The sequence below is a fragment of the Schistocerca serialis genome, chromosome 4 (genome assembly GCF_023864345.2).
Source record: "Schistocerca serialis cubense isolate TAMUIC-IGC-003099 chromosome 4, iqSchSeri2.2, whole genome shotgun sequence".
NCBI lineage: Eukaryota > Metazoa > Arthropoda > Insecta > Orthoptera > Acrididae > Schistocerca > Schistocerca serialis.
The window spans coordinates 220,077,977-220,100,408 of NC_064641.1; the positions used below are offsets into that span (position 1 = coordinate 220,077,977).

At 40.5% G+C, this 22,432-nt stretch overlaps 1 protein-coding gene across 3 annotated transcripts in view; it reads left to right on the plus strand.

Annotated features, from left to right (window-relative positions):
- The window catches only part of LOC126474018 (putative mediator of RNA polymerase II transcription subunit 12), a 951,360-nt gene that overhangs the window by 191,833 nt on the left and 737,095 nt on the right, over nt 1–22,432 (plus strand). The gene's annotated exons all lie outside the window — the stretch shown is intronic.

The following is a 22,432-nucleotide window of genomic DNA, read 5'->3' on the forward strand; positions in this document are numbered from 1 at the left end:
GAGTATATGGTCTTCAATTTTTTCACCGTCCTTTACCTAATTACATTTTAAAGTGTTAAAATATTCAGCTAACCCACCTTTGTATCCCTACAGTTGTGGAATTTATTAAGCGTAAAAAAAAGTAAGAGTAAGTGGATTAAGGATGGGAAAGACCCATCGTGCTTTAACAACGAATGTCGGAAAATGCTGAGGAAGCGAAGACTGTTGCACTCTAGGTTCAAAAGGGAACACGCAAATGACGGGAAAAATTAGTAGAGATTCGTGCGTCTGTAAAAAGATCGACGCGCGAGGGATACTTCTTGCCGAGAACCCGAGAAAATTCTGGACTCCTATCCAGTCGCTCGTTGACCAGTCTAGTGTGGCAGTAGAAGATAACAAAACGAACGCCGAAGTCTTAAATTTCACGCCAAAGAAATCGTTCACCCAGGAGAATCGTACAAACGTGTCGTAGTTTGACCATAGCACAGACTCCTCTATAGAGGTCATAGTAATATGCATCCCTGGTGTAAAAAAAAAAAAGAGGACGGGTTTGGAAAGGAATCCCTGTTCGGTTTTATAAAGAGTGCTCTAAGGCACTGACCTTATCTCAGCTTATTTTTATCGCGAATCTTTCGCCCGCTGCGAAGTCCCAAGCGACTGAGAAAATCACAGGTGACTCCTGTGTATAAGAAGGATGAAAGAACGGACCCGGAAAATTCCGGACCAATATCCTTGACATCGGTTTGCTGTAGAATTCTTGAACATATTCTCAGTTCGAATACAATGAATTGTCTGGAGTCGGAAAGTTCAGCTCTTCAGCTCGGTTTTAGAAAGCATCGGTCGCGTAAAACTCAGCTTGCACTTACCTCACGCGATATCCTGAGAACTATGGATGAAGGGCAACAGGCAGATTCAACGGTTCTATACAGGGTGAGTCACCTAACGTTACCGCTGGATATATTTCGTAAACCACATCAAATACTGACGAACCGATTCCACAGACCGAACGTGAGGAGAGGGGCTAGTTAATTGTTTAATACAAACCATACAAAAATGCACGGAAGTATGTTTTTTAACACAAACCTACGTTTTTTTAAATGGAACCCCGTTAGTTTTGTTAGCACATCTGAACATATAAACAAATACGTAATCAGTGCCGTTTGTTGCATTGTAAAATGTTAATTACATCCGGAGATATTGTAACCTAAAGTTGACGCTTGAGTACCACTCCTCCGCTGTTCGATCGTGTGTATCGGAGAGCACTGCAACATACATCGCGTTTCTACAGAATGATCTGCCAACGTTGCTTGAAAATGTCCCACTGGAAACGCGTCGACGTATGTGGTATTAGCATGATGGTGCACCTGCACATTCCGCAATTAACACTAGGCTGACCCTTGGCAGGATGTTCGACGGGCGTTTCATAGGATGTGGAGGACGCATAAATTGGCCAGTCCGTTCTCCTGATCTTACACCTCTGGACTTCTTTCTGTGGAGTACGTTAAAGGAGAATGTGTACCGTGATGTGTCTACAATCCCAGAGGATATGAAACAACGTATTGTGGCAGCCTGCGGCGACATTACACCAGATGTACTGCGGCGTGTACGACATTCATTGCGCCAGAGATTGCAACTGTGTGCAGCAAATGATGGCCACCACATTGAACATCTATTGGCCTGACATGTCGGGACACACTCTATTCCGCTCTGCAATTGAAAACGGAAACCACGTGTGTACGTGTACCTCACCCCTCATGGTAATGTACATGTGCGTCAGTGAAAAAGACCAATAAAAAGGTGTTAGCACGTGGACGTAAAGTGCTGTTCCAATCTCTTCTGTACCTAAGGTCCATCACAGTTCCCTTTGGATCCCTACGTAATTCGGTGCTCTCCGATACACACGAACGAACAGCGGAGGAGTGGTATTCAAGCGTCAACTTTAGGTTACAATATCTCCGGATGTAATTAACATTTTACAATGCAACAAACGGCACTAATTACGTATTTGTTTATATGTTGAGATGTGCTAACAAAACTAACGGGGTTCTATTTAAGAAAACGTAGGTTTGAGTTAAAAAAACATACTTCCTTGCATTTTTGTATGGTTTGTATTAAACAATTACACTAGCCCCTCTCCTCACGTTCGGTCTGTGGAATCGGTTCGTCAGTATTTGATGTGGTTTACGAAATATATCCAGCGGTAACGTTAGGTGACTCACCCTGTATTCCCAAAACGCATTTTAGGTGGTGCCCTACTGAAGACTGTTAACAATGGTCCGAGCATATGGAATAGGTTCCCAGCGTGTAAATGGCTCGAAGACTTCTTAATCAGCAGAACCCAGTATGTTCATCAGAGACAAGGTTATCGTCGGGAGTGCCCTTGGAAAGTGTGATAGGACTTCTGTTATTTTATATATACGTAAATGATCTGGGAGACACGGTGGGCAACAGTCTGCTGTTGTTTGTTGTCGTTGGGTGACTGTAGGTAGACACAAGATGACTTGGAGAATGTTTCTAGTTGGTGTGACAGATGACAGCTGACTCTAAATGTGCAAAAATGTAAATTAATCCAGATGAACAGGAAAAACAAAATCGTTGTGTTCGAATATAGCATTAGTAGTGGCCTGCTTGACACAGTCTCGTCGTTTGAATGTCTGAGCGTAACGTTGCAAAGCGATATGAAATGGAACGAGCATGTGAGAATTGTTGTAGATGAGACGAATGTCCGACCTCAGTTTATTGGGAGAATTTCAGGAAAGTGTGGTTCATCTATAATGGAGACAGCTTACAGGACACTAATGTGATGCATTCTGGAGTACTGTGTGTGTGTGTGTTTGAGGTTTACGGGCGCTAAACAGCGAGGTCATCAGCGCCCATCTGGAGTACTGTTCGAGTGAATGCGATACCCTTCAGTAGGGTCACCAGATTATCTGATGGAAATGTAGGACACATTGATAAAAAATGTAGGACATTTGTCAGAAATGTAGGACATTATCGCTCAATGAAAAAAATTATGTAAATTTCAAATTTAAATGGTATTTATAATACCCACAGGCACATACATTAATTTTTTTTAAAGTCTGACACATACATTGTTAAATATGATAATCAACAGCAGTCAGTTATATTTTTCTGAAGAACTACTCCTGTGCAAAGCATTTAGCTTGTTTGAAATATAATCAAAAAATTCCAAACAACTGAAGTTTTTAAAATGATACTTTACAAAAATAATACCTTTGACAATCAACAGATAATCTGTTCCTTTCATGTGTCCACTGTGCTCTTATTAGTGAAAATACTCTTTCAACGTCAGCATTATATGCAGGAATAGCTAAAAAATACTGAATTAGTTTCAATAGTTCAGAATGGCAGTCCTCATGCTTGCTATCACTAAAATATCCAACCCACTAATCATTACAGGACAATTTCTCAAGTTCAGAGCTATGATGCTGCAAAAACTGGTTCACATTACATATCTCATCACGACAGTTGACATCATCTATTACAATGCCTTTATCACTCAAGAACTGCACACACTTTTGTACATCACCCATGCATACTTTATCATTTAAATTTAACCTCCTAAAACAACTGAGTTCTGAAAAGGACACACACCATTTATCTAAATAGCGCAGACATTCGCCATACAACGAAACAGCCTCCTGCTCAAAATTGTTAGCATTTTTATCAAGGCCCTCCTCCATAGCACTTATCAAGACCTTTTTCGTCTTTAGTGACATGAAATTACTCTCTAATCTATCCCTAAGAAGACAACACACATTATCTAAAATTGCGATCATCTCAACAATGGATGTTGGTTCACTTTCAAGTTGTTGTATCCCATGGTGGAACACAGACATCAATGAATGTAAGTGTATAAATAAGCCTTACTCAAACTGTTTTCAAAGAAAATATTTAGAACATTAGGAGCATTGGATATAGACAAAAAGTAAGATTTTAAAGCCTCACACATTTCAATTATTCTGTCTAGTGCAGGTAACAGAGATAACCACGTGGTTTTACTGTGACTAAGAAGCTGTTTTTAACTCATTCTACAAACTCACAATAATGCTTGAGATCCTCAGTTCTTACTGTATATGTAAAAAAGGAGGTTTACAGCTTGAAAACAATACACTCTAAATCTACACTTTAAATATCCGAACCATGCTGAATGGCATTGTTAAGAATGTGTGCTGGGTAACACACTCCAACTAAATTTTCATTCATATAGGACTTTTAAGTTTGGTGAATACATTTTTGCCCTTTGGTCGACTTATACCACCAAAATTTGTGTTCGTTTTGTCAGTACCAATTGCGACACATTTCTTTTCTATTCCTACCCCTACTAAAGTGTCTCGAACATATGATGATATTGTTTTTGCACTTTCATTTGATGTAGTTTTAATTGCGATTACCTTTGTCTGCATACCGCCAGCATTTTAAGATCAAAATATTGTATTAAAATAGGGAATATTTTCTGGGAACCATGATTACTGCTGTCGGTACTAACCCCAAAAAAAGAAATTTCTTCTAAAAGCTGTATCGCCATGTCAACAGATTGTGGTGCAAGGACTTTGTTAATAATCACTTCGGTCTTTGTTCTTGCGCACGAAACTTTCTTCGCAATTTGAGAATCACTGTATAGTTTAGCGTTTAGTTTCGGCGTGCAGTCCATGGATTTGTATGATGTGTGGTGATAAATACGTCAAAGTCAAGCGTTGCCTCTGCAGCGCTAACACGATATGCTGAGTGTGTGGGCTGAGCAAAGAAACGTTTAATATCTGAAGTACCGGCAGAATTTTGAGATGTTTTATGTTTCTTGGAACACAGGTGTACTTCCAAATCTTTTGCACCTACAAGAGAAACGTTTCCGTCTTAATATACCAAAATTGGCAATTATAAATTAAAACTCTTTAAATAATCGCCATAGCAATATGCCGATCAAAGTCAGACGGAAGATTAAAAAAAACTATTTGATAACCTTACCTTTGTCTGCAACAGAAACATATGTTCCTGGAGGACAAATAAGGCATTGTGCTTCGTATCCGTTTCTTCCTGCCTTGAAAGACATACTTTAACGAAAATGCGTCACTGAATTTGCATTTTCGTTTCGGTATTTCGGCTTGTAAAAAAAGCACTGTGAATTAACTGTTGACTTTCCACAATCTTAATCTTCGATAACCAAACTCCAAATGGAAGAGAGAGAAAATCAAGTCACTGGCTCTTCACATCTGTATTATGATTCGTTGTCTCGATTTCCCGTCATTCATCGCACCGTTACCAACATCTGCACAGCACGCAGACACCGCCGACGCTGAAGTCCATTTTAACCCAGAGTTCAAATGCTGTGTAGCTACATCCATCGTTCTTTGTTACTATGGAATGTATATGCTGTATCACTATAGCTGTGTTGCCATAGTGACTTGCAGTTGCGGCTAATAACCAATTATTCGTTTCTTTTTTCACAGCTGCCAGTTCATTTCTAACGATCACTGTTTGTTTCTGAAAATGTAGGACATTAGAAACTTTTCAAAAATTCCCCCCGGACGCCGGACAAACGGTTAAAATGTAGGGCATGTCCGGGAATTTCCGGACATCTGGTAACCTTCCCCATCAGTCAGTTTGAAGGAAGGGAAGGCGACGTTCTTTTCGAGGGACGCTGCTAAGGTGAATCGACATTTTAAGCTAATTACAGAACGATTATTTTGCCGCTAACGTACATTTAGCATGAAAGAGGACAAAGGTAGGTTCAAGTGGTTCAAATGGCTCTGAGCACTATTCGACTTAACTTCTGAGGTCATCAGTCCCCTAGAACTTAGAACTACTTAAACCTAACTAACCTAAGGACATCACACACATCCATGCCCGAGGCAGGATTCGAACCTGCGACCGTAGCGGTCGCGCGGTTCCAGACTGTAGCACGTAGAATCGCTCGGTCACCCAGGCCGGCTACAAAGGTAGGATAAGAGAAACTAGAGGCATATAGACAGTAGTTTTCCCCTCGCTCTATTTGCGAGTGGAACAAGAAAGAAAAAGACTAGTAGTGGTACAGTGTGCCCTCCACCATCCACCGTACGGTGGCTTGATGAGTATGTATGTAGATGTAGATGTAGATGCAGGAGCAATTGGATGTCTAACTTCAGTGTTGTCCATTTAGCTGTATTTTGTATAGAAAGGCGTGGGCGCAGAAATGTCTAGCCTTACCTCACTCCCAGGAAATATTGTCCTCCCTCTGTCCACTAGCCTGTGTGGAATACCGATGTGTCAGCGGCTTTCTTGCGTCAGTAGAGCCTCCAATGGCCGTAGATATTCTAAACTTGCCTCCTGTGACCTGAAGAGTTTGGTGAGACTCGTGAGCAGCCGTCAACGCATTCGGAGCTCTGCTCACAGTGGTCCCAGCGAAGTTCTGGGTGCGTCTAAATCTGAACATGATCTTAAATGAAACAACAAGTTTACTGTTACCAGTCACTGTTTATTTATCTCCACGACACGTTTCAAAGGTTTAAACCACCATCATCAGGTGGATTTACATTTGTTAGTATGATATTTGTGCGTGTGTTGTGTTACGGTTTTTTGGAGGAACTTGTGGCACTACCCTCAACTGAAGGCAGTGGACACACACAACACAGACACAAATGTCATACTAACAAATGTAAATCCACCTGATGATGGAGGTTTAAACCTTTGAAAGGCAGCGTGGAGATACAGAAACAGTGACTGGTAACAGTAAACTTGTTTCATTTAATGTCAATAACAGTCACGGTAAAGCCAGCCTAACCTAAAATGTTCATTTAAAATGAACATGATCTGTTTACTTGCTTATCACATGTCAGAAGGATTCTCACCCCAATATTGTCATTTAGCAGTCACTCTGTCTTTATGTGACTCGTAATGCATTCCAAGTTTAGAAGGTCGCAGATGATTGCTCCCCATGCTGTGCGCAGTGCAAACTGGTGAGCAGCCCATCGGTACCTTAAGGTGGTCACCTTGTGGATACTAACAGCGTACGGCGCCAACAGCTGAAATGGGCATTGGGCTTAACGCGGTTTCTTCCCTTGGACTTCATTAAATTATAATTAAGGCTTCTCGTCCAAGTTTTTAGTAGAATCCCCTTTTGACGTCATACAGTATCCAATATCTATAATAACTGCCCCAGAAATATATTTATGTGAAACCATTCCCAATAAACTCATTTTGATGCTCAGTAAACTATCTTCCGATCCTACGCTTTTTAACAATGGATTGTAATGAGTTTCGGTTTATACTGAAAAGCGGCAGCAGACAATTTATGATTGGCGAGTAGTCTGAAATCGTTCATCGTCCGTAAAAGGCAAGTGGTCGCAGACAAAAAGTAGCTCTCCACTGCTGACTATCTTTGGTTGGACACGTTGACCTCGATATATCCTAGTGGGTCTATAGTGCTGACGTACTTAGGGGACGTCCGTTGTCATACAAGTATGATATCCGATGCTTTCACACTACAATTTAGAAATGCTTCAACTCTCTTTTCATGGACGAATACCTTCCATGGTGAGCGTTTCACTAGAGGGAGGATCCTGTTTATTCTCACGAGCCCTGCATGTTTGGCATCCTCCCGTAACGCTTACTGCTGATTGCAGTCCACTTTCGCAACTAAGAGCAGATTGATAAAGAAAGTAACATCCGCGTCATGTGGAGTTTTAAACGCCATCATTCAGCATCATACATTACACATTGGTGTACGCGTCGTATTCATCATCGGGTATTCTCTCTTTCTACTTGCGATTTTTACTTTCGGAATGTCAAGCTAACACATGGATCTCATTCGCTCAGAAGAACACAAATTATATGTCTGAGACTCCTTTTTCCTGATTTATTTCGAAAAGTTTCATTGCGAATCAAGACATATTTTACAATTCATGGCCTATTTGGACTTAGGCTTGATGTACGGAAAACTTTGTACTATTTCATTCTTATGTGACCCCTGTACTCAACGGTTCACCAATATTACATTGTCTTCAGTTTTTACTCCACCACCTCTACTTTTTTCAAGTGCCCAAAGATGGCTCTGTAAAAATGTAATCTTGTATTTGTCCTAAATTCACACTCAATATCTTATAATAACCCAGCTTCCATGGAAACTTATACCTTTATTTAAGTAAATAATCTTTCAGTTCTGCTGGTTCTCAAATGAACAGTTATTATTATTTGCCTCTTTTGTCGTGTACTTTGCCCGTCATTAATACGATCTCCATTCTGCAGTTCAACTCGTTTATAAGTTATGTTCACTGAGTGATCTTTTTTTGTCAAGTGCATTTATCTTGAAAGAACGACAGATTTCTCTAAACACATTTTGTTGTTGGTAGACTCGCTGCTAACGTTTCTAAAATATCTTACAATTTCTTTTCAACTACAGCGTCTTCAGAGCAAAATGAACCCTCTGTACAGATATAATAAATATAGATTACTCACGTGACACACTCTTGTACTTAAAACAAAAAAAAAAACTGTTTCTGGCTGTTTTGCTCAAGATTAATGTGTTTCCAAAAAACCTAATGCTGGAAACAATGGTAACATTATAATTATTTTCTCTTCTGAATAAATCTAAAGAATCATCCTGAAATGGATTTTAATTTTCTATTCTAGCTAGTAAGAAGATCTGTTTGTATCACACGAACAGTTAAATTATGGTCAGATAGTTTTCCTTCAATTGCCTTTTCTAAAAAGAATTTATATTCCACTATACTCTCGTCTAGCCAACTTGAGACTTAAAGTTTCTTTGTGCATTCATTCATTCCACAATAATTAGGCTGCCTTTTTTTAACAATACATAAGTGAATTTCGTATGCAGCCACATGTTCCGTACCAGTTTCTTCATACGGTTAGTATCACTATCATCCCACTACACAAATGTTACCTTCTACTTTTACATTTATCCGCATGTTTAGTACTCATTTTATACTTCATTTCCGACTTGCGTCTCCGATAACTTCATTCTATATTGTCCCTTTGTTTTCTTCCATGTATCTAGTTTTTGTTAAAATGTAAATGAGTTTTTGTCCCCGTAACTGCACGATTTTACGTACTTTTTCTTTACTGCGCTCTTTCCAGTTCTCCGTGCAACCTGCGTCTAGACGATCGCCTACTCATACGTCTGGTTTCCAAATTCAGATTTAGTTTATTAGTTCAGTGTTCAAAATTACGGACAGTTCCTTTGGAAATTTCGTACGTGTTTATTACCCGGACTTGGCACATTTTCTTGGCTATCTTCGGGTTCCTTTCCCGGTGTGGACTAAACAGAACCTGATGGACCGACTAATCCCGTTAGACTAGACATATCGTCCCTGGTCATCTCCTAAGGCCGCTCATTTCGTCTGCCTGTTGTGATGGTGTCATTTATCAAGCGTGTTGCGGCTGTTTTCTTCAACGAATTTTGGTCTCCTGCTTCGCGGCGTACACCTGTGATAAAATTACGTCCGTCTTCTGTCCTAACCGCATACTCAGCCAGGTGAGTTTACTCCACATATTTTAATTTCGGTCAGTACAATTCTTCTGCCCCACTAACTGAGTGACGTGATACAACAATCCAACTACTGCTGTCTCTTTGTGTTTTCGGTATGTATTGGTCCACTGAAGTGCTGCATTGTACGCTACTGGCCATTAAAATTGCTACACCACGAAGATGACGTGCTACAGACGCGAAATTTAATCGACAGGAAGAAAATGCTGTGATATGCAAATGATTAGCTTTTCAGAGCATTCACACAAGGGTGGCGCCGGTGGCGGCACCTACAACGTGCTGACATGAGGAAAGTTTCCAACCGATTTCTCATACACAAACAGCTGTTAACCGGCGTGCCTGGTGAAACGTTGTTGTGATACCTCGTGTAAGGAGGAGAAATGCGTACCATCACGTTTCCGACTTTGATAAAGGTCGGATTTTAGCCTATCGCAGTTGCGCTTTATCGTATCGCGACATTGCTGCTCGCGTTTAGCAGAATACGGAATCGGTGGGTTCAGAAGGGTAATACGGAACGCCGTGCTGGATCCCAACAGCCTCGTATCACTAGCAGTCGAGATGACAAGCATCTTATCCGCATGGCTGTAACGGATCGTGCAGCCACGTCTCGATCTCTGAGTCAACAGATGGGGACGTTTGCAAGACAACAATCATCTGCACGAACAGTTCGACGACGTTTGCAGCAGCATGGACTATCAGCTCGGAGACCATGGCTGCGGTTACCATTGTCGCTTCATCACAGATAGGAGCGCCTGCGATGGTGTACTCAACGACGACCCTGGGTGCACGAATGACAAAACATTTTTTCGGATGAATCCAGGTTCTGTTTACAGCATCATGATGGTCGCATCCTTGTTTGGCAACATCGCGGTGAACGCACATTGGAAGCGTGTATTCGTCATCGCCATACTGGCCTATCATCCGGCGTGATGGTATGGGGTGCCATTGGTTACACGTCTCGGTCACCTCTTGTTCGCATTGACGGTATTTTGAACAGTCGACGTTACATTCCAGATGTGTTACGACCCGTGGCTCTACCCTTCATTCGATCCCTGCGAAACCCTACATTTCAGCAGGATATTGCACGACCGCATGTTGCAAGTCCTGTACGGGCCTTTCTGGATACAGAAAATGTTCGACTGCTGCCCTGGCCAGCACATTCTCCAGATATCTCACCAATTGAAAACGTCTGGTCAATGGTGGCCGAGCAACTGACTCGTCACAATACGACAGTCACTACTCTTGATGAACTGTGGTATCGTGTTGAAGCTGCATGGGCTGCTGTACCTGTACACGCCATCCAAGCTCTGTTTGACTCAATGCCCAGGCGTATCAAGGCCGTTATTACGGCCAGAGGTGGTTGTTCTGGGTATTGATTTCTCAGGATCTATGCACCCAAATTGCGTGAAAATGTAATCACATGTCAGTTCTAGTATAACATATTGTCCAATGAATACCCGTTTATCATCTGCATTTCTTCTTGGTGTAGCAATTTTAATGGCCAGTAGTGTACTTATATGTTCCTGCAAGAACTTTTGCAACGATTCCCATGCACAACAATACTTCTTATGCATCGTGGTAGCTTTTGTTTCCTTTTCTTACTAAACACTAACTAAGACCGCTGTGCTATTCTGTTTGTCTGTGTTGCAACTCATTTGACATCCCGAGAGCCCTACCTTTGCTCCGTATGTACGTTTCATCACATACAACCGGTAGTTTAAGTATCAGCGCTATCCCTATTGCCCTAATAAATACTACTGGCAGCTTTGGGCTGTGTATGAAGGAATTCGTAAAATTCCGTACCTGCGTATAATAATCAGTCTTTCCAACTCAGGCACGCCTGAAGTTTGAGAAATCATTTTCACTCACTGCTGTTTTACTTTGACATTTTTTCTGTACTCACAATTCTTACAGTATTATTCAGGAAGCTTTCATATATTAATTTTATGTTCTTCATTTAAATACATGATCTAGCCTGACGTTTCATATTTTGCCTTCTAAATGAAATTGGCAAATTCAGGAAATTTTTCATTGTTTTCCTACTGCACTTCTTTTGGTAAACCTGAGAAACTTGTACCGCCTTCTTCCTACGAACGTTTTAGCTAATTTGCTGCAGAATCTGTTTAATTTCATGTTTGAGACATTCACCTACCTTTTATGCTTTTCAAATGTATTTCCTTAAAAGTTTCCTGCTTTTCTCTGTTTGTGTCCTAAAATTGCACTATTTTTGTCCATTATGTCGGTCCTCACCTAAACTGTCAGTAATTAATCATTCTCCATTTCTTCACTAAAGAGCACAATGGTATGGTGGAAACGTGTGTGTACACAGTTGTGTGCTGTGCTGGCAAGTTAAGTCTTCATAGTTCTGCAGATAGAATAACTGCTTCACCGGCAGAGAAGAGAACACAAACGTAGATGCTTCTCTAAGTTGTAGCGAAACTCATACGGCAAAACATAAATTGCATTTATTCAGCTGCACGCCTCAAAATCATTAATGTAACAGAACTAGCAACTGAGGATTGGCAAATTAACAATATTAAACATTTAAGTTAAAGCGAGCAACGACAGGGATCTTGAATTAATCGGACTGATAGAATTGCTATACTTCAGAAAATAATTAAGCAATGTTATACCCTCACGTGTATGAATATTTAAAAGAGAAATAAAAGAAAGTGTGTGTGAGTTTCAGGCACGGTCGGGATGTGCATTATTAATTAGCTGAAATAAACTATACAATTGAATTTCATTAATGCTTCTCATTTCAAAATTTTCATTTTGTTCAGGATTTACGAGACTGTTGATAGACAGAACCTAGACTATAAGAGGCACAGTTTCGTTCAGGCGTCACGATTAGGAAATTTGCGAAGTTCTCTCTCTCTCTCTCTCTCTCTCTCTCTCTCTCTCTCTCTCTCTGTCTCACTTTTACGGTTTCCTCCTGCGATTCGTCCGATAGCCGTCAGAGAAAGTCCGCCAGTACATCGTAATTTCACCGTCATTGCCAGGTTAACATGGCATAAGCAGGCTGAAACTGCGCTGTAGGTCTATATTTCGGCCACAGTGTCTCATATTTCTTGAACAGTTCAAATGGTTCAAATGGCTCTGAGCACTATGGGACTCAACTGCTGAGGTCATTAGTCCCCTAGAACTTAGAACTAGTTAAACCTAACTAACCTAAGGACATCACAAACATCCATGCCCGAGGCAGGATTCGAACCTGCGACCGTAGCGGTCTTGCGGTTCCAGACTGCAGCGCCTTTAACCGCACGGCCACTTCTGCCGGCTCTTGAACAGTTTTCGGATAAATGTTGAAGTCCGAAAGTTAACAAGTGGCATAACACCACACTTCACTTTTCCAACACTTTGATGGAAGTGCGTAGTTTCTTTTTTTTTTTTTTAATCGATTCGTTTTAACATCTTGCTGTATAAAAAGTCACAAATATTACCATTCAGCAAAATAAGTACTCATTAGTGTACTATCACTTGTCTAAATACTTGAACACTTATTACCCACCTCCATCCGTGTACGAATTGTTGGGGAACTCCGGGTCCTTACGCGTTCTTGTACGACGTGCACTGCCGGGGACGTATGGCAGAGATTTAAGTTTCCGGCGTTTCCGTAAATCACTTAAGGCGGAGGGGCGTTCGTTAAAAACACAGACTATTTAAAGCATACAGCAAAACCTCAATTTTGAAGATACGGCAATGAAATTTTGTGTCATGCTGTAAATGAAATTGACATATTTACCGTTAAGTTCCTTGTATTATATATATTCAACTTTATGAAATTTAAAAATTTTATTTCCAAAAAATAATATGTGTATCTTTTTCTCTGAAGTATTCAAGAGACTTTTATAAAATTTTCTCTGTTTGATCTCTTTGCTACATATAGCAAGTTCCTGTCATGAGGATTTTTTTGAAGACATAGAATAGGAGAATTTTAACTATTTTTAAATTACAAGTCTGTAAGTACAATATAAAATTCATGGGAAATTCAGACCTCTTTGCCTCATATCTCAGTTACACTCATAATTTCAAAATTTACTCTTGAGATAACTTTTATTGAGTGGTTGAGAAGTTGCACAAAATTTCATAATTCTAGCCTTGATAGAGGCTGTGAAAAAGGTACAGAAACGTTAAAAAAACAATTTTCTTAAAATGAAATTTTATGTTCAACTTATGTTTCTTCTTATGACACCTCTTCAGAAGGCCCCAGATTTGTTCTCAGCGTCCTCTTTCCCTTCAACGCTTCTCTTCTGCTTTCTTGTTTTCTGCCTTATTTCATCTATCAGGGCGTCAAATGACGGACGTTTCAGCTACCGAGAGAGGCTGAAATCTATTTTTCTCAAGATGCCTCGAGCGAAATTACTTTTCTTAAAGCCCATTCCCTCTAGTGCCTTCACACTCCCTACGTTCTCACCGTTAAATGCAAGAACGTCCTCATAAGTTGCAATTCTGACAGCTGTAGCAGACGAAAATGTGGTTTTGGGACATCGTTTCCATATGAGTGAATTTAGAGAGACATTAGGATTGTGGACTTTGCCATTAACACACATTTTTAGAAGTTCGTGATCGGTCAGAAACCTGTAGGTGGGCTTCACAATATCCAGCACACAATTTGGACGCCTCTCCTTGTGAATGTAGAGGCTGTTATCCCTCAGAGCCTGTAGATATTTACACCAGCTAATGTGGCACAGATGGTGCATGAGATGTTCATCTGCTGACACCATGTGGAAATATATATCCCATACCGCACTTTCCACGTCACTCGCAATGGATAGGTTCTGTCTGATAGCCTTGCCATCTCCGTCAGCAGAAAAACAAGAACCGCTTCTTCATGAACAAGGCAGCTGATTTCTTACTGTTTCTAAGATACAGAATCGAGTTCAAATGATCTATAAAATCGAAGAGTATATGTCATAGCCTTCTAGATGTATACCGTGCAAGTCTGCTTGAAAGTAATCCACGGAATCGTTGTTGCACGAGCTAGTATTGAAGCTTTTTTTTTTTTTTTTTTTTTTTTTTTTTTTTTTTTTTTTTTTTTTTTTTTTTTACGTGGCTGTCAGTTAGCGAATGTTGTGTAATATAAAATTTTGAAAAACACAGCCCTCAGTCGCGAACACAATTAATTTGTGACCTAGGTTTCGGTGTCACAAGGGACACCTTCTTCGGACAAAATTAAAACTAAATGTTACAGCATAACGTACCAAAAAATACGAAAGCTGCGGTCATACCTGACAGCGTCAGATAGTCAGAATTAAAATAAAATGCAACAGAGGTGCGAGCCACTAGGGGCTGCCAAGTGTCCTCTGCTACAGTCAACACGAAACTGAAACATGTGACTTGTGCTCCACGGCAACTTCAAGACAATACCGCCATCTGGTGGCTAATTGGTAAAACAAGCTAATTTGTAAACATCTCTCGTAACTGCAGAGAGGGAAATAAACAAACACCTGAACGGTGTACATGAAGTAAGTACAATAGCGGGATACTGCATGATATAAAATACAACTAATGAATGACTGGCTGTAGTACAAAAATTCCAGAATAAATGCATAAAAAAGACATATACGAAATAATCCATTACATGACATTACTGCTTGCTATAATAGATTCGTTATAGAAACCAAAAAAGTTTTTTTTTAAGTTTACGTATATGAGCCGTAAAATGTAGACAAAAAAGGTATCTCTGAATCTGCAAGAAGTAGTTGGTACATCAAAGTGTTAGATCTCATCAAGCAGCGGCTTTATACCATTGAAATAACTTCTTCCGCGCAACTACACCTCCTCGTTGACAAAAAGTCCGTCATTCAAAGTAAATGCTTGATAATTTCCAGCTCCTCCAAAATATCAAGTTTACGCCTTTTTTTCAATATGCAAAATTTCCAACTTCTCAACCCCTTTAGGAGAGTGCCCTGTGATTAACAAATGATCTGCAAAAGAAGAATTACTGGCACACGAACCGTTTTCCCTCAGAAAATGTTCTTTACAGCGAATTGAAAAGGCACCTCCTGTTTGATCAATATAATAGGCACCGCAAGTGTCACACGAAATCTTGTAGACACCAGAATTCTGCAGAGGGCTAGTAGTTGACTTTAAATTATGAATGACATTTTTTCTCAAGTTGTTATTTGTAGAAAAGGCAGTAATTACATTTGTATTTAATCCGAAGCAACCTTTGAATCTGGTATGACACTGGACCTAACATTGGAATTGAGAAGAATTTTTTCTCTGATTCTTCTGGGACGCTGATGAAAGAACCAAGTGTAGTACCCTTCTTGCCAATCTTCCTTCTGAGGATATCATCTACCAACCGAGCTTCGAAACCATTATTGACCGCCACAGTTTTAATAAGATTAATCTCATTATTAAAGTTTTCTTTCGAGTGGGGAATGGAAAGTGCTCTGTGAATAGCCGAGAAGAAGAAAGCATTTTTGTGAGAGGCTGGATGCGTAGAAGAAGCTGGAACGATTTGATCAGTTTGAGTCTCTTTACGGAAAATGTTGAAGGAAATTCTGTTTTCAATTAATGACAACGTAAGGCCGAGGAAGTTTAATTGACAATTTTCGTTTTCTAGTTCACAAGTGAACTTCATATTATCATGAAGATCATTAAACAGATTGAAAATGTGGTTGATCCCATTAGGAGGACCTTTTTAGACTACTAATATATCGTCAACGTATCTACAGTAGGACAAAATGCCCAGATCAGTAGCTGAAAGTAACGTAAAGAATTTCACCTCTAACGAATTGATAAAAATATCGGCAAGAATTCCGGCTAGCGGGTTCCCCATGGCTAGGCCGTCATTTTGTTGGAACAGTTGCCCATTGAACTGAAAGTAATTATACTTAACTACAACGGTGATCAAATTCATGAAATCTGTAATTTCTTCATCACAGATATCTTTCTTAAACCTACACAGATTTTCCTCCACAATCTTAAGGGTTTCTTGCACGGGAACATTGGTGTAAAGGTTTTTTATGTCTACCGAAAACCATGTTGTATGGTCACAAATTAATGACTATTTAGAGAATTATAAACAAGGTGTTATGTACAGGCATGAAAAGATAATCAGTAAGCTTTTCTGCCTTTTTCCACCTGAGAGATCTTCCGAAAAATTTTAAAAAAAGTGACCATGTCTTTTATCACGGAGTTTTAAATAAGACTAATATTAAGCAGAAACTAGTCTGTTAGAAAAAGGGCCTAAGTATAATGTAAAACCAGATTTGACTAACAAGCAGGTCGTGCAGAATGTCCTTGTAGACCTGAAAACTGGTTTAGATTGTAAAAAATGGGTACTGCTGTGCAAACTAGGATTGCTTATGATGTAACAAATATTTTTAGTAAATGTCAGGCTGCTTCCCCTAATGCCTCATGTAATGACAATGCCTTGATTAGAAATGTTAATAAGAAACTTAAAGATAATGATGCTCTTATAACGAAAGCTGATAAGGGCTCTTCACTAGTAATTGCATATAATAAAGAATATATTTCGAAAACCATGTTTTTTCCGAAGAAAATGGTATTTCTGATCTGCAAGTCGATCCTACTCCCTCCCTCCAGAAAGAAATCAGATCAGCTGTTAACAACGTCAATTTCTTGCTTAAGCCATTTCACAAAAGTCACTTATTAATATGAATCCACATTAAGAGCGCAATTTAAGATACATAAGCTTGGCAATCCCATTCGTCCGATTTCGGACAGTCAGAACAGTGCTTATCATGAACTTGCTAGATTTTTACATGATCGGCTGACAAGTCTTTTGTCTTCACTCATTGCTATTCTTTCTTAAATAGTGTATGTTTTTCAACATATGTTCTGTATACAGTGCCTATTTGTAGTGGAATCGGAGTAATAGTGCGTAATTTTTCTGTCCGATATTACAATTGAAAACGGAGTTATCGTTTCACCTTTAGATTTGCTGCTGTTTGTTTTGGTTTTCGTATCGCAACACATGTAATGAGAGCATGTTTTCTTCCAAAACGTACTTCTGATGTTAATTATTACTCTTTACGATTTCTTTACTCAGATTTTACGGAAGGATTAAGATTTTATCGAGAGATCTTGCGACAGTGTGCTGGTGCAGCAGAGCAGTTTTATAAGTGTTCTATGAAAGAAGAAAAGTAGTTGTGAAAAGAGGAGACAACGCCGAAAGAAACGCAAACAAAGAACGATAATTAATGAAGTTGGTACATGGTTCTTAGAGGTCCCGAATGAAGAGAGAAGGGAATTTGATTGATGTTGCTCTATTATTGAATGACGTGTGTATAAATAAGCATCATAGTTCAGTATTGTCCAGTAATTATAAAATTAATTAAAAATAACTAGTTATCATAAACCTCTTACAAACATTTTGGTTGATATACGTAAATAGTCTATTCAATAGAGAGGGTGATTCTAACAATACCGCAACCAGTTTTGATTTATCGTCTAAAAATGTTTATCTGGCGCGGGAATAACTTTTAAGACTCTGTAAGCTTATCGTCGTTTCCAAGGATTTATAAAAATACGTCATAAAATGTCCATCGAAATTTTGTGACGATGTCAAAGAGCCTGTCTGCTGCTACTAATAGTAAGTGATGTAAGTAAGTAATGCTGCTGATCCAAGATTTCATTGTACATGCTCTCTAAATTTAACTGTAGTCACGGGCGGCTCTCTTTTAAGGACTACCTTATGTGTTGTGCATAACATAAAGTTCTTTAAATGCTTACATCCTATGATGATGCTACATTGGCTTTAAAGTTAGCTCATGGGAGAATATTTGGAAACAATAAATCACTCCTAGTTGTTTCTTTTTCAATGATCCCCTACAGCAAAAAAGGTGTGTACACCAACGTATGAAAAAATCAAGTAAAAAAAAAGTAACAGTTGACATCAGAAGCAGAATGCACTTTCTGATAGGAACGAATCTATCAAAAATAAAAAAAAGATATTAATAACAAGAGGAATGGATCTTATTAAATAACTATGGGAATAACAGAAGATTTAGTTGCGTATAACAAGAAATCTGAAGAAAATGATTCGTCGTGCAAAAAGGAACTAATCGGGTATTTAACACAGCTCGGATCTTATGCGGTCGGTGTAACCACCACATAGATAATGAGAAGGTAACAATTACAAGCAAATAATTTTAGTTCATTTGCCCCTTCTAAAGACATTTTCCTAAATTAATGTGTAACTTTTCCATTACATTGTCTCTTGATTGACTTCAGTGTTCATTCTATAACTAAAACTAGGTTGCCTCCTTTAACATTTCAGAAGTGAAATGACATGCAACCAAATTTTTTATTTCTTGTTTTTCACTCTCTTCATTTAACTATTCTTCCTCTACTAAAATTTTCTTCTGCTTGCATGTGTATAGCTAGCACTCATTTTATAATTCGTATCCCTCATGGCCATATCATAATTTAATCCTCTATCGTGTTTCGTTTCTCTCCTCTGCTTATTTGTAAATATATTACATTTTTGTTCCCTTTCCCGCAAGTAATAGTGCGCCCATCCGCTGTTATTTGGACTTTCTTTTCTTCTAAGTTTGTAATTTTTGTTCTAATGTGAGCAAATATTTGGCCCCTGTAACAGTATGATTTTTTGTACTTCTTTTTATATATTGCGCTCTTCCCAGTTCTCCGTATAATCGTCTTTCAGATGTCCGTCTGCCTCACCTATACAACAAATCTATATTATCACCAGTCGTAGGGTATGGTGCCGGCTTTTGGGCTCGTAGAGTGCAGCTAGTGAAGCCAGCCTCAGACAGAAAATTTCAATGAGGAGTGCTACTAAGATTAACGGGCGCCTACTTCACTACCCTGATTGACGCTCTGTTAGTAATTCTAGGACTATACCACTAGACTTGGAAGTTAGGAAAAGGGGAGACTGGTTAGAGACAATCAATCAGATGGAAGTACGATGAATGCGTGGAACTGAGGCCAACACGAAAAAGTTAATAAAATATCGCATATTACAACTGTGGCACAATGAATGGGAGGATGCTTCAGGCACAGGCAGGAGAACATAAAAATTTCCCCCATAACATCAGGGAGAGACTAAAAATGAGATTTCTTAAGCCTGACTGGCCATGGCCCATATACTAAGTACCTTTATAAAACCAAAAGACCGGTGAATGATAGCTGCTGTTGTTGCAGTGTGGGCCTCCAGAACGCTCTACGAAGATGTGGTGGTAATGCCCGTCAGGCGTCAACGATGTTGGATCCGCTTAAGGAGCGAGTTGATCTGGCGCATCATGAACGATACTGCAGCCGCCGTATCCAGGAATACCTAGGAAGAATTATCGAGGCATTCAATCACACGTCAGCATGCTTCAGTCCCGGCTAAACAACATACTCTGTAGCTGGAGAGAAGAAGACAGAGGTCGGCGATCACCGAATCAAACAGCTTCTCAAAAATTTACATAGCGTTGGTGCAAGTTATCATCGACTTGTGGACTTTAAGACGTAACAGTGATGGGGGTAATTACTTGTTATAATGGAAACGCTGCTGACGAGTTGTTCGGTACCCTAGGAATCCAGCAGACAATGGTTATTGACCGGCTCGCTATAAGGGCAGATCCTGTAGCGGAAAAAACCATGTACATGGTACAGGCATCAAAATAGATGAAAAAAACGGAACAGATTCTGTATTGCTTATACACTCCTGGAAATTGAAATAAGAACACCGTGAATTCATTGTCCCAGGAAGAGGAAACTTTATTGACACATTCCTGGGGTCAGATACATCACATGATCACACTGACAGAACCACAGGCACATAGACACAGGCAACAGAGCATGCACAATGTCAGCATTAGTACAGTGTATGTCCACCTTTCGCAGCAATTCAGGCTGCTATTCTCCCATGGAGACGATCGTAGAGATGCTGGATGTAGTCCTGTGGAACGGCTTGCCATGCCATTTCCACCTGGCGCCTCAGTTGGACCAGCGTTCGTGCTGGACATGCAGACCGCGTGAGACGACGCTTCATCCAGTCCCAAACATGCTCAATGGGGGACAGATCCGGAGATCTTGCTGGCCAGGGTAGTTGACTTACACCTTCTAGAGCACGTTGGGTGGCACGGGATACATGCGGACGTGCATTGTCCTGTTGGAACAGCAAGTTCCCTTGCCGGTCTAGGAATGGTAGAACGATGGGTTCGATGACGGTTTGGATGTACCGTGCACTATTCAGTGTCCCCTCGACGATCACCAGTAGTGTACGGCCAGTGTAGGAGATCGCTCCCCACACCATGATGCCAGGTGTTGGCCCTGTGTGCCTTGGTCGTATGCAGTCCTGATTGTGGCGCTCACCTGCACGGCGCCAAACACGCATACGACCATCATTGGCACCAAGGCAGAAGCGACTCTCATCGCTGAAGACGACACGTCTCCATTCGTCCCTCCATTCACGCCTGTCGCGACACCACTGGAGGCGGTCTGCACGATGTTGGGGCGTGAGCGGAAGACGCCCTAACGGTGTGCGGGACCGTAGCCCAGCTTCATGGAGACGGTTGCGAATGGTCCTCGCCGATACCCCAGGAGCAACAGTGTCCCTAATTTGCTGGGAAGTGGCGGTGCGGTCCCCTACGGCACTGCGTAGGATCCTACGGTCTTGGCGTGCATCCGTGCATCGCTGCGGTCCGGTCCCAGGTCGACGGGCACGTGCACCTTCCACCGACCACTGGCGACAACATCGATGTACTGTGGAGACCTCACGCCCCACGTGTTGAGCAATTCGGCGGTACGTCCACCCGGCCTCCCGCATGCCCACTATACGCCCTCGCTCAAAGTCCGTCAACTGCACATACGGTTCACGTCCACGCTGTCGCGGCATGCTACCAGTGTTAAAGACTGCAATGGAGCTCCGTATGCCACGGCAAACTGGCTGACACTGACGGCGGCGGTGCACAAATGCTGCGCAGCTAGCGCCATTCGACGGCCAACACCGCGGTTCCTGGTGTGTCCGCTGTGCCGTGCGTGTGATCATTGCTTGTACAGCCCTCTCGCAGTGTCCGGAGCAAGTATGGTGGGTCTGACACACCGGTGTCAATGTGTTCTTTTTTCCATTTCCAGGAGTGTAGTAGTACTAGTATTAGGGTAACTGGTTAAGGGTTTTATTGTAGTTTCGTAGTGGTAGAAGTAGTTTTACTATTAAAAACAAAATTAAGTATCAGAAATAGTTAGTATATAAATCTATTATTATCCAAAGAAATGTGGTTGTTATGGCCTATTTTAGTTTTTGAGATAACAGGCTGTAATTGTGAAGAATAAATAAATAAATAAATAAATCTGCCTGTCATATTACTTTAGACTTTGAGATTGCGTGTAGTTCATTATTTCAGTGTCCAGTACATATAGGTCCTTAAGGAAATTCAAACCTCTTTACTGACTGTTCATGTTAAATCGGTCGTCTCTTCTCGGTTCATCTGTTCTGGCCTCTGAATTTCGCAAATGGCTGTGGTCATATGATTTATACGGCCTGTTGCAGTTGGTTTATTACACAACTTTTGATCTCCTGTGTCGCGAGGTATGTCTGTGACGAAAATGTGCCCGACTGACATGCTGCGCTCCGTTTTCTGTCCAGCTGCCTTCAGTTCTATACACTTTATCAAGCAGGTGATCCTAAATGTAATCGGGTTCGTAATGAGGCAAGGCGTGCAGCTTAAGTCGATACAAGAAAAATGCAGCTAGAAAGAAAGGTTTAATTAGAACGGGGCGCACCGAAGAGGAGAGTTAAGGGAAAAACTATGCATCATCAATTACGAAATTACTGCGTGATAAGAAAATGCTGAGAAATTATTCTACTCATCACCTGATAAAAGAGGGGAGAAACAGTCACATTTCTATGTTGATATGTGATGTCAAAAGAAAAATTTGGAGTGGGAATTTAAGTCCAGGGAGAAGACATTGTAATTTTGTGAGAGACAGAAAAGGACTCGCAAGAGCAGTCGAACGGAATGGACAGTG